Below are 11,272 nucleotides of genomic sequence, written 5' to 3'. Positions count from 1 at the left end.
ATGCATGTCGATACAAATACAATTACATGCGTATAAAAGACGTGTTTGGCTTATAGACCTTAAGATAAGAATACACTGTATTGTTCGTGTCATTCTTTTGTCCATTTGGCTCAAAGTTGCAGTCATCATACTGGTAAATCATCCAGAATTCCCAAAAATAGTTTAACATGTTGTAAATGTAAACGTATGTAGAGCATGGAAGTTGAAACGGTCGTATGAAAGCTGCTTGAAACCCGCACGCATGCGTGGTGTTGACTGCCGGGTACAAGCTTTTTGTATTTAGCTGTTTTGTCACCTCTGTATTTTATGTATTTTAACACGGACACGGCGCTTTATGATTTATATTTTACAATAAGTAAACCCGATTGATATATCAATATTAAGCATTACATCAATCCTTAGTGGGTGAGTACTTTGTATGATGGGCTCCCATCATGCATTGCGGTGCTCAGTTGTTTTATAAATATATTTTAGCTTAATACGAGTGAAACACACATTTTTATATTAGACAGCGGTGGTGTAAGACGATTCGGAAAATTTTATATTTTGACTCATGAAATGATCTTACTGTGTACCGTCGCTGTGGACGTTGTGCTGGATAATGACCTCCCCGAAGTGAACTTTTTAACGGTAGCTTTGCGCAGTGGCAGTATCGTAGCCTATGAGGTTTATCCGAGGCGCGATTATTGCTAGTTGAAAACTTTACCCAATACCCCGCCTTGACGACCTGAAATATGGTCGGCTATGGCAATTTTTGACGGTCTCTACGGAGACTATTTAACGTGTTAAAAACAATATAATACAATCAAAACACTACGGACGGTTTCCGTGAAACTTTGGAAATTTAAGCATGTTATCTGAGAACGTTTCGTGGGCACAATTATTTCGATAGATTATTTGGAGGTCCGTTCTGAGCCCTTCTAAAAAAAATCTCAGATTTTACACACGTTAATTTTAAGTATATAGTCTACATCAAGTATGTAGTCACTCGTATCATTATAAAAAAAAAGTATGGACAATAAAAGCAACATGTACACACCACTAGTGATGGGATCGGCAGTTCTTTTGACTGTACTGAATCACTAGAATCAGTTCCTTAAATTGATTCGTTCAAAAGATTCGTTCACCGAATCACCCCCCCCCCCCAAAAAAAAGGAGGAGGGGGGGGGGGCGTGCGTAGTACAGCAGAGCCGGCCCAAGGTATAAGCCTACTAAGCGCTTGCTTAGGGCCCCGCGGCCACCAGGGGGCCCCCAAAAGCAATTAACAAAAAATTATTATTTTTTGCATGTACGAGTCTGACTGATGATTTCTAAATGATCAAAGATATATTATTGTACAAAAACACAATTTTAGGTCAACATTTTTGCACATTGCTGTTTCAGGTTTTTGTTACCAAAAATAATAAAGTGAATCAGAATCAGCTTTATTGTCCAGTTATGTTTAACACACATGGAATTTAACTTCAGTAGACTGCGCTCTCTTTGTACAAAGTAAACATTAAATATGAACAATTAACTAAAAATATAAACTAGTAATTAAAGACTAATATGTACAGAGGGGTTAGTGCATCTGCCTCACAATACGAAGGTCCTGAGTAGTCTTGGGTTCAATCCCGGGCTCGGGATCTTTCTGTGTGGAGTTTGCATGTCCTCCCCGTGACTGCGTGGGTTCCCTCCGGGTACTCCGGCTTCCTCCCACCTCCAAAGACATGCACCTGGGGATAAGTTGATTGGCAACACTAAATTGGCCCTAGTGTGTGGATGTGAGTGTGAATGTTGTCTGTCTATCTGTGTTGGCCCTGCGATGAGGTGGCGACTTGTCCAGGGTGTACCCCGCCTTCCGCCCGATTGTAGCTGAGATAGGCTCCAGCGCCCCCCGCGACCCCAAAGGGAATAAGCGGTAGAAAATGGATGGACTGATGAGACAAGATGACACTTTTACTGTAAATACAAAGCTTTATCACTCTTGTAGCTGAATGTTTTCTACATTTTAAGATTAGGAACCATATGTGGCACTCTGGACATCATTCGTTCATTCATTGGTATTATTTATGTTCTTAACTGGGCCACCCCCATATCTTTCTAAATGACATGTCATTTGTAAAGACATGCCAGGCTGACAATAGGATAATGTAAACAACACTGCCAGAGCCGCAATGAGTTTATATATTATTTATATATTATTGGCAGAAATAGAGGGCCCCAAAATCAAATTTTGCTTAGGGCCCCATGGAGGCTTGGGCCGGCACTGCAGTACAGTGTGCGCAGGTCGGCGAATCACCGAATCACTTCTGCAGCAGCAGTTCTGTGTGCAGGTCAGCGAATCACCGAATCACTTCTGCAGCAGCAGTTCTGTGCGCAGGTCGGCGAATCACCGAATCACTTCTGCAGCAGCAGTTCTGTGCGCAGGTCGGCGAATCACCGAATCACTTCTGCAGTTCCAGTTCTGTGCGCAGGTCGGCGAATCACCGAATCACTTCTGCAGTTCCAGTTCTGTGCGCAGGTCGGCGAATCACCGAATCACTTCTGCAGTTCCAGTTCTGTGCGCAGGTCGGCGAATCACCGAATCACTTCTGCAGTTCCAGTTCTGTGCGCAGGTCGGCGAATCACCGAATCACTTCTGCAGTTCCAGTTCTGTGCGCAGGTCGGCGAATCACTGAATCACTTCTGCAGTTCCAGTTCTGTGCGCAGGTCGGCGAATCACCGAATCACTTCTGCAGTTCCAGTTCTGTGCGCAGGTCGGCGAATCACCGAATCACTTCAGCAGCAGCAGTTCTGTGTGCAGGTCGGCGAATCATCGAATCACTTCTGCAGCAGCAGTTCTGTAAATATGCAAACAAAAAGAAAATAAATACCTTCAAAATAAAACAAATAAATTAAGAGCCAGAAATGCCAACATAAAAACTAAATGTTCTGTAGCCTATGTTTAAAAATATAACAAAGAAAATAAATAGATAAATGTGCAAACAAAAAGAAAAGAAATAGGCTACGTTAAATAAAACTAAACAAATATTAAACCAAGTGCCAGAAAAGCCAACATTAAAACTAAAATTTCTGTAGCTTACATTTAAAAATATAAAAATGGAAATATCAACTTAAATATGCAATAAAAAAGAAAATAAATAGCTTAAATAATATAAAAATCAAGATAAATAATAGCCTATGTATATGTACATACATTAGTTATTATTTTTTATTTTAAATCTTCTCAAACAGCCTGCCCTACACTTTACGCCCCGCCCCTCCCCCTCGCGTCGCTGCTGCTCAGCCTTGCCCTGCACTGACTTTATTTCTGTCTCCTCTACTCTCATAACTTTATGTGTTGAGATAATGTGTGTGTTTGTTTTCATGTCAACATTAGCCGTTAGCTTGGAGAATGAATGGAGAACGGATGCCAATGGCATGAAACATATCCCCGCGACGGGAGGAGAATCACTCGCGGCATTGGGGCAAGCAGAGCAGAGAGCGAGAGCGTTGTCGTTCACAGAGTGATTCATGTCGTTAATCCGCGGTGAACGAATCGTTCGCTCAGTCCCTCCCCCCGCCCCCATGATGAGTAGCTGGCTGCGTCGTTCGCCGACGTCACAGAATGCGCCAGTTCCACTCATACCGGCATGGTCGCGGCGGAGCTCAACTGAACTGAGAAAGGAACGAATCAGTTCATGAAGTGATTCGGTTCAGTACGTTCACTCAAAAGATTCGTTCGTTCGAACGAATCGTTCGCGAACGACACAACATTACACACCACACACACAACTGGTGAAAATTCATTAGAAAAATTTATAATAATCTGATTTGGTTTCTGTTATCTCAAACATTCCACAAGATGGTGCCATTTCCCCGTTCTTTATCTCTTTCTAATTCTAAACAGAGCGGTCAAAAAGCTCTGGTACTTCAATGCTTACTAACATGCAAATTAGTAACACATTGACTCTTAATTAGTCATTATTAAGTACTTATTAATGCCTTATTATACAACCAGTAAGCCGGTAACACTTTAGTATGGGGAACATATTCACCATTACTAACCCTAACCCTAACCCTAACCAAATAACTCTAAATTAAGTCTTTGTTACTAAGAATATGTTCCCCTAGTGTCCAAATTAGGGTTGTCCCGATCCGATATTTGGATTGGATCGGCCGCCGATATTTGCCAAACATGCGTATCGGCAAGGCATGGGAAAATACCGATCCAGATCCAGTTTAAAAAAAAAAATTGGACCGTGTTTTCCAATGCACCGATTTAAAGAATACATTCCACTTTTCTGCTGCTCCCTAATTTCCGTTCTGCATTTTCCAGCACACCTTCAACACATCCACAGGTCTGTGTCCTAACCGTTAAGACGGCCATGTGAATTAAAAGTTACAGGTAAAAATGTCAGCTGTCTCTGTGCGATATAGAAAATGACTATATGGTGATATCGGAGTATACGTTCTCACGCAGTTGCTTTTAGCTGCTGGCATTACACTACAGGCTCTTCTCACTCTTTCTAGTCTCTCCTTCTCAGACAGCAAGCACACCTTCTTACACACGTCACATACTGTCACGACATACGTCACATATGTTTACGCCCTCTCCCAGCAGAGAGGTAGCAGCATGGCTAACGTTAGCTGTGATGCTAGCGCAGCCGTGTGAGTGGTAATACGAATGAAGGAAGAATTACTTAATTCCCCCAAAAAACAGCTGCGGGTCCATTGTCTGGCGGTGGTTTGACTTCAAGTGGGAATATGTCGAACAGACAACCGTAATTTGTCAAGTGTGGAGCAAAAGCGTTGCTATAAAAAGTAACATTACTGCTAATATGTAGCATCATTTGAAAAGTCACCTGCTAGAGCAGTTTTCCCCTTACCACCGGGCCACGGCCCGGTACAGGTCCGTGGACCGATTGGTACCGGGCCGCACAAGAAATTAAAATTTAAAAAAATTAAAAATTAAATCAACATAAAAAACACAATATATACATTATATAGATCAATACAGTCTGCAGGGATACAGTCCGTAAGCACACATTATTGTATTTCTTTATGACAAAAAAAAATATTAAAAACACCATCTCTCGTTTTGAGCCCTTCAAAAAATCCCTTAATTTTACACACGTTATTTTTAACATCTAGTTTTCATCAAGTATGCATACATACTCGTGTCAGTATGAAAACAAAAGTATGGACAATAAAAGCAACATGTACACACCAATATAAACACAACTGGTGAGAATTATTTTGAAAAATTGATAATAATCCAATTTGGTTTTTGTTATCTCAAACATTCCACAAGATGGTCCCATTTATCTCTTTCTAATTCTAAACAGAGCGGGCAAAAAGCTCTGGTACTTCAATGCTTGTGTCGCCAGGCAGAATTCAAACTGTACAACCCCCCCCCCCCCCTCTCCTACTCCACTCTGCGCACATGCGCACCTCGCTGATAGTTTTTCCCAGTCCCCTCCTCCCTGGAAGTGCATGACGTTGCCGATGAGAGTTGTAGATGCACACTCTGAGGTTGTTGACCCCCGAGTCCAGATTTTGTGGCAGACTATCGTAACACACATAGCCACACAAAAGGATACACACAAAAAATAGGGGAATGGAACATTAAATGACCTGTCTAGAAGGAAAACAGCCACTTGCGTGTCCAATGTTAGTCCAACATTGCCCAACAACTGCCAGCCTAAATTATCATTTGATAAAATTTGATGTTAACATGAAGGTTACTCTCCGTGGAGCGTATCAAAAAGTACCATAGCTGACTATGTTTCAAGTCATTAAGGCGGAGTGCAGGGTAAAGTTTTCAATTAGCAATAATCAGGATTAAGTCAAACCCAGCCTACATTTCACAGTTACGGTACTACAGCACAGACTGACATCTGTTATTGTTTCTATCTTAATTGCACTGCAAATTGATGCTCCATTAAAAACTTAAATTGATTCAGACCAAGTTTAGCTGGCGGCTTTTGGCTAAAATAATAGTTCGATCTTTTTCACACAACTTGGTCTCACACTTGTTAGCTAAAAAGCTAACGATTTTACAGAGTTGAGACTGCATCCTCCAGATGTCCACCAACAAGACATCAAACCTGACTATTTAGAAGATGTAAAAGTTGAAACAAAGTTTCTGTACGTGACCCTGCAGAAAAAGTAATACCTCCACTAGTAAAACCAGCAATACCTTTGAGGTATGGTGGGGTGAGTGCCACCCTGTCCAATTTCCACTGAGGCTACTATCAAATCAGGCTGTTGGTTAAGATTATCTTGATGTTACCGGGAAAATCAGTCTCCGTAGAGCCAGGGTCTCTTAACTGGTAGCTCACGAACTACGGGTAACATGCCAGGTGATTTTGAGTAGCTCACCAAGGGGTCAAACTCACATTTGCTCAAACTGTCAGTACTTGTATGATAACTGTTCAATCCTAGAATAGTAATCACAAATGACCACAAAATAGCACAAGGACAATGACTGCACTGTTTTGAGTGGAGATCTGCTCCCTAATTAAAGAACATTTAAATGTTGGCAGTTATATAAATAAAACACAACATCCTTTATTTTGTCAATGTAGCTCTAATAGTTTATAAAAAAAAGTAACTAGTGAGAAATGCATAGTGAAATACAGGATGTACAAAATTGATGAACACATTTTCTGTTATTGATTTCCCTTTATACAAAATGAGTGAGTAAGGTTCGGATACAAGCATTGCGTTAATGTTCTGGCAAAAAAAGCTTATTTGTTTTGCTTGAATTGATATAAGCGTAGAAATAAATGTTAAAAACATTATTGATTTTAATTTTGTAGATCTTAGATGGAAAAACAAAGGGTGGAGATCACTGCTGTCGAGACTATCAAAATCTCATAGCTGATTATATTTCAAATTATCAAGGCAAAGTATTGGGTAAATTTTCAACTAGCATTGCTCATTCCTCAGATTAACCTCATGAGCTATGATACTGCCACCGCACAAAGATACCAAAAGAATGTTCAAGAGGATTAAGTCATTAGCAAGCCTACATTTCACAGTTATCGTACTTAGTACAGACCGCTCATTCATGAAAATTCTCGGGCTAGCACAAAAACGTTATCAATATCTATTAGTTTTATCCTTCTAACACGGATGCGCTGAACATTATATTTATTTGTTATCATTCGGTCAACATTTTCTTCTGACTAGTATAAAATTACTGTCTCGGGCACAGGTGTCAAACTCAAGGCCCTAGGGCCAGATCTGGCCCGCCACATCGTTTTAGAAGAAATATTGTGAGTCAGTCACTTAATTTTTCTTACTAAACATATTATTTTGACATAAACGTTGCATATAGGCATCAATTGCATGTATGTTGACTGTAATGATACCTGATCATGCAACAAACCTAATATTAACATGGATTGAAAAGTAAATGTTTTAAAATAAAATACTGTTTTAGCTTGTCACTCTGTTTTATCAATTTGCATCAAAAATATGACACATGTATAGGCAACTATAGGTTCAATCCCCACCTAGTACCAACCTCGTCATGTCCGTTGTGTCCTGAGCAAGACACTTCACCCTTGCTCCTGATGGGTGCTGGTTAGCGCCTTGCATGGCAGCTCCCTCCATCAGTGTGTGAATGTGTGTGTGAATGGGTAAATGTGGAAGTAGTGTCAAAGCGCTTTGAGTACCTTGAAGGTAGAAAAGCGCTATACAAGTACAACCCATTTATCATTTATTATAACTGTGTAATAATTAGCACTGTCAAATGTATTGTTTTTTTAAATCAAACTAAGCACAGATTTTAATTTGGTTTAATCTGGGTTAATTACAAATTTGAATTTGGATTAATCCTGATTAATCCCAGGTTATTACTAGATTGCATATTTTCAATTATGTTAAAAAAGCCCAATATTCCAACGTCCTGTATGACATTCTGACATCAAAGTTATTTACTTTGATGTCAGAATGTCATACAGGACATTTTTGGAAATGTTTTACTTGAAATGCCTGAGTTCATTTGCTCAAAACTTGGTAAGACTTTTATCTTGAGTCCAGTCAGGAGTCGCCTCACTCACTCATCTTTGCACTGCGTATACATTCACCTGATCACTGACCGTATCAGGTAACCATCCGTGGTTGAGGTAAAGCAGCATGTACGGTGTGATAAAGGTGTATTACCATGATTTATGCAAAATTTTTTGTGATTATTCACATGAGTTGACACATTATTTTAGGCAACCATAGAGTATAATTACTATTAGGGCTGGGTCGATGAAATGACATCAATATATATCGTGACAGACACATAATTGATTGATATGTTGGATAAAACATTCGACATATAGTTATATTTTTGGGTCGGAAGAAACCAGGAATTATGAAACAAGATTCGTTGCATGAAGTCACTCGCGCTCTGGGGACCCAGCTAAACAAAAAACAGGAAGTGTCACTGAGCAATGGGAGGGACATGCTAACAGCCAATCAGGTAACAGTATCCACCGAGTTTGGCTGCGCCGTCTGCATGGAGTAAGAAGAGAAAGTGTCATATTTTGATATATCAACTCAATAACATAAACTTGTCTTTAATTTCGTTGGTTTTAATGCAGACGGTGCGGCAACATCCTGACACTTCCAATGTGTCCGTTTAATGAGTAGCTTGTCAAATTATTTTGTGTAGTGTTCAATAGCTTATACACTACTGCCATCTAGTGTCTCAAATCTGCAACTACCTTCAAATTTACTGCATATATTTTACCACCTGGCTACCAGACACTAACCTGACTCTCGCCAGACCCTTGTAGTTCGCTGAGCTCCACACAAGGGTCTGGGCTCGAAGGCATTGCAAACTCCTTCCAGATAGCAAAAAATAATGAACCAATCAGGATCGCCGGGCGGGATTTCATAGATGTGATGTAGCGCCGAAGCGACTGTTTCATTTAAACAACAATGGCGGCACGCAGCTGCGTCGTGTGCTGACATTGATTCTGCTATTGCAACTGTTTTATCGAATCTATCGAATATTCGTTCTTTAAAAGATGAACAGAGAACAGTGAGGTGGGGGAGCAGTGAGCAGCAGGGGTGGCCGCACCCGGGAATCATTTTTGGTGATTTAACCCCCAATTCCAACCCTTGATGCCGAGTATCAAGCAGGGAGGTAATGGGTCCCATTTTTATAGTCTGTGGTCTGACTCGGCCAGGGGTTAGAACTCACGACCTACCGATCTCAGGGCGGACACTCTAACCACTAGGGGCCAATACAACTGTAGTATTGATATTTGTAATTAATTTGGCATTATTTAATGCTTGAACATTTTTAATTTAGGCCATCAAAGAGCCATATGTCCCAACAGACAAAGTGTATGCTGTTAGTGTTCTGATAGCTAATAGAGACGTGATGTTCACGAACGAGTCAAGTCTTTTGAACGGCTCTTTCAAGTTAACTGATTCGCAGTTGTAATTTGTTTGTTTGAGAGACATTTTTTATGCAAATTGCCCACGCTGCCCTCTCAGAATCAAAATCAGCTTTATTCGCTTTTGATATTGAAGGAGTAATGACGTCACAGAGTTGGAGTCATCCACATTTGTGTCTTAATCACGTGAAGTAGACGGTTAACTTAGTGGAGGAGTTTTACCTAAGTTATATTCTTTAACTAAATAAAAATCATATAAGCATCATAATGTATATTGTAACAGTAATCACTTCTGGAAAAAAACGTACGTGTGTGCTGTCTGTACCTTATAATTAGGTATTTTAGTAAATAAAACCCCGGAAGACAAAATACCCGTCAACCCCTCCAGATCCAACCACAGGATTTAGAAAAAGGAGGGGTGAGCAGAGCCCACGAAGGAGCCTCCTCATTGGTTTACGCCAATGTTTTTAGTAAAACACGGCTGCCAAACACCCACCTAGAAAGATCGCAATACCTGTGCTTGCTTAAAACACCCAAAAAGAGGAAATCAGAGGAAGAAAAGACGCTGAAAAAAACAAAGAAGAGCCAAAATTCAGATAAATATTGGTTTGACGTATTCAAGATGGAGGGCATTGCGGCCTCTGTGACCGTTGTGGAACTTCTATGCAACCATGCCCACTCCACCCTTGAGGTCTTTTACGACGAGGGAGACGCGCAGACTCCAACATCACTTCTTCGCTGTGGGGAGCTGTATCCGATGTCTAGGGAAACCCAGGACGACTGGAACCTCCTCACAGCTGCAGGAGGCTGCCGGAGTTCCGGTCTGTCGGAGGACAGCCTATGGTGTGCCTACCAGCACTTGCTTTTCTCTCAGGGTGGGCTCCCCTAGCCTTTTGTCTTCCCAGACTAACCCACAAGGCAGCGGGGCAGTGGTTGGGTGATGCCAGGGCTTATCCACAATGCGGGCCTGCGCATCACTGATGCCTCTGGGGACCACTGCAGCTCCAAGTTCCTCTGCCACTTCTGCCTTGGGCCACGTGGAGGTCTGACAGGAGTCATGGTGAAAGAGAGGCTGTGTACTGGCAGAAGAAAACTGACGCACAAGGCTGCTTCTCCGTTCACCACAAGGCCTAGCCAGTGGCAGTGTCTGTAAGCGAGAGGTTAGCAAGCAGGTGGGAAGTAGACATGCAACCTTCCCTCCACTGTAGTAGAAGCATCACAACACCCTGAAGGCTGGGCCCACACACACACACAGCAGTGGCAGTATCATAGCCTATGAGGTTTTCCGCGTGATTATTGCTAGTTGAAAATTTTACCCAATATCCCGCCTTGATGACTTTAAATATAGTCAGCTATGGCAGTTTTTGACAGTCTCCTTTGAATCTTATTTTTCTGTTAACATCAAGATCTCATTAATGACAACCTCTGCATGACAGGTGCCGGTCTGTCAATGAAACTACATTCTAAACTCTTTCCTTGAAAATGTATCGATAGGACACCTTACATAACTCAACTGTATGTAAAGCACAATAGAATGTGTTTCTAGTACAAGTTCAAACAAATGTTGGTCAAATAAATATGCTATTTCACACAATAGTCTTACAAGACAAATAATAATAGAGTTTGCCAATTATGTTATGCGAGTCCGTTAAATATAAATACAGTCAGCTATGGCAATTTTTGATAGTCTCCATTGAGTCTCATCTTTCTGTTAACATCAAGATCTCATTAATGAAAACAAACCTTGGTCAACAATTAAATATGCTATGTCGAACAACAGTCTTACAAGACAAAAAAAAAAGAGTTTTCCAACTTTTTTATGCGAATCCATTCATTTAATGAATTAATGTTCTGTGCTGAAGTACCGTAACTGTGAAATGTAGACTGGGTAGTGACTGAATGCC

At 40.9% G+C, this 11,272-nt stretch overlaps 3 non-coding genes across 3 annotated transcripts; 2 read left to right on the top strand and 1 right to left on the bottom strand.

Moving 5' to 3' along the window:
* Positions 1–632: 632 nt before the first annotated feature.
* LOC133612850 (U4 spliceosomal RNA) lies at positions 633–773 on the top strand. Its single transcript, XR_009816190.1, has one exon. It is a non-coding gene; the product is annotated as a U4 spliceosomal RNA (small nuclear RNA).
* Positions 774–6,814: 6,041 nt separating this feature from the next.
* Positions 6,815–6,955, bottom strand: LOC133613045 (U4 spliceosomal RNA). Its single transcript, XR_009816375.2, has one exon. It is a non-coding gene; the product is annotated as a U4 spliceosomal RNA (small nuclear RNA).
* A 3,659-nt stretch (positions 6,956–10,614) lies between these two features.
* LOC133613044 (U4 spliceosomal RNA) lies at positions 10,615–10,751 on the top strand. Its single transcript, XR_009816374.2, has one exon. It is a non-coding gene; the product is annotated as a U4 spliceosomal RNA (small nuclear RNA).
* Positions 10,752–11,272: the final 521 nt, after the last annotated feature.

Source organism: Nerophis lumbriciformis, linkage group LG10 (assembly GCF_033978685.3).
Source record: "Nerophis lumbriciformis linkage group LG10, RoL_Nlum_v2.1, whole genome shotgun sequence".
NCBI classification, from domain to species: domain Eukaryota; kingdom Metazoa; phylum Chordata; class Actinopteri; order Syngnathiformes; family Syngnathidae; genus Nerophis; species Nerophis lumbriciformis.
The sequence above is the reverse complement of the archived record's forward strand: the minus strand, read 5'-3'. Positions and strand labels throughout refer to the sequence as shown.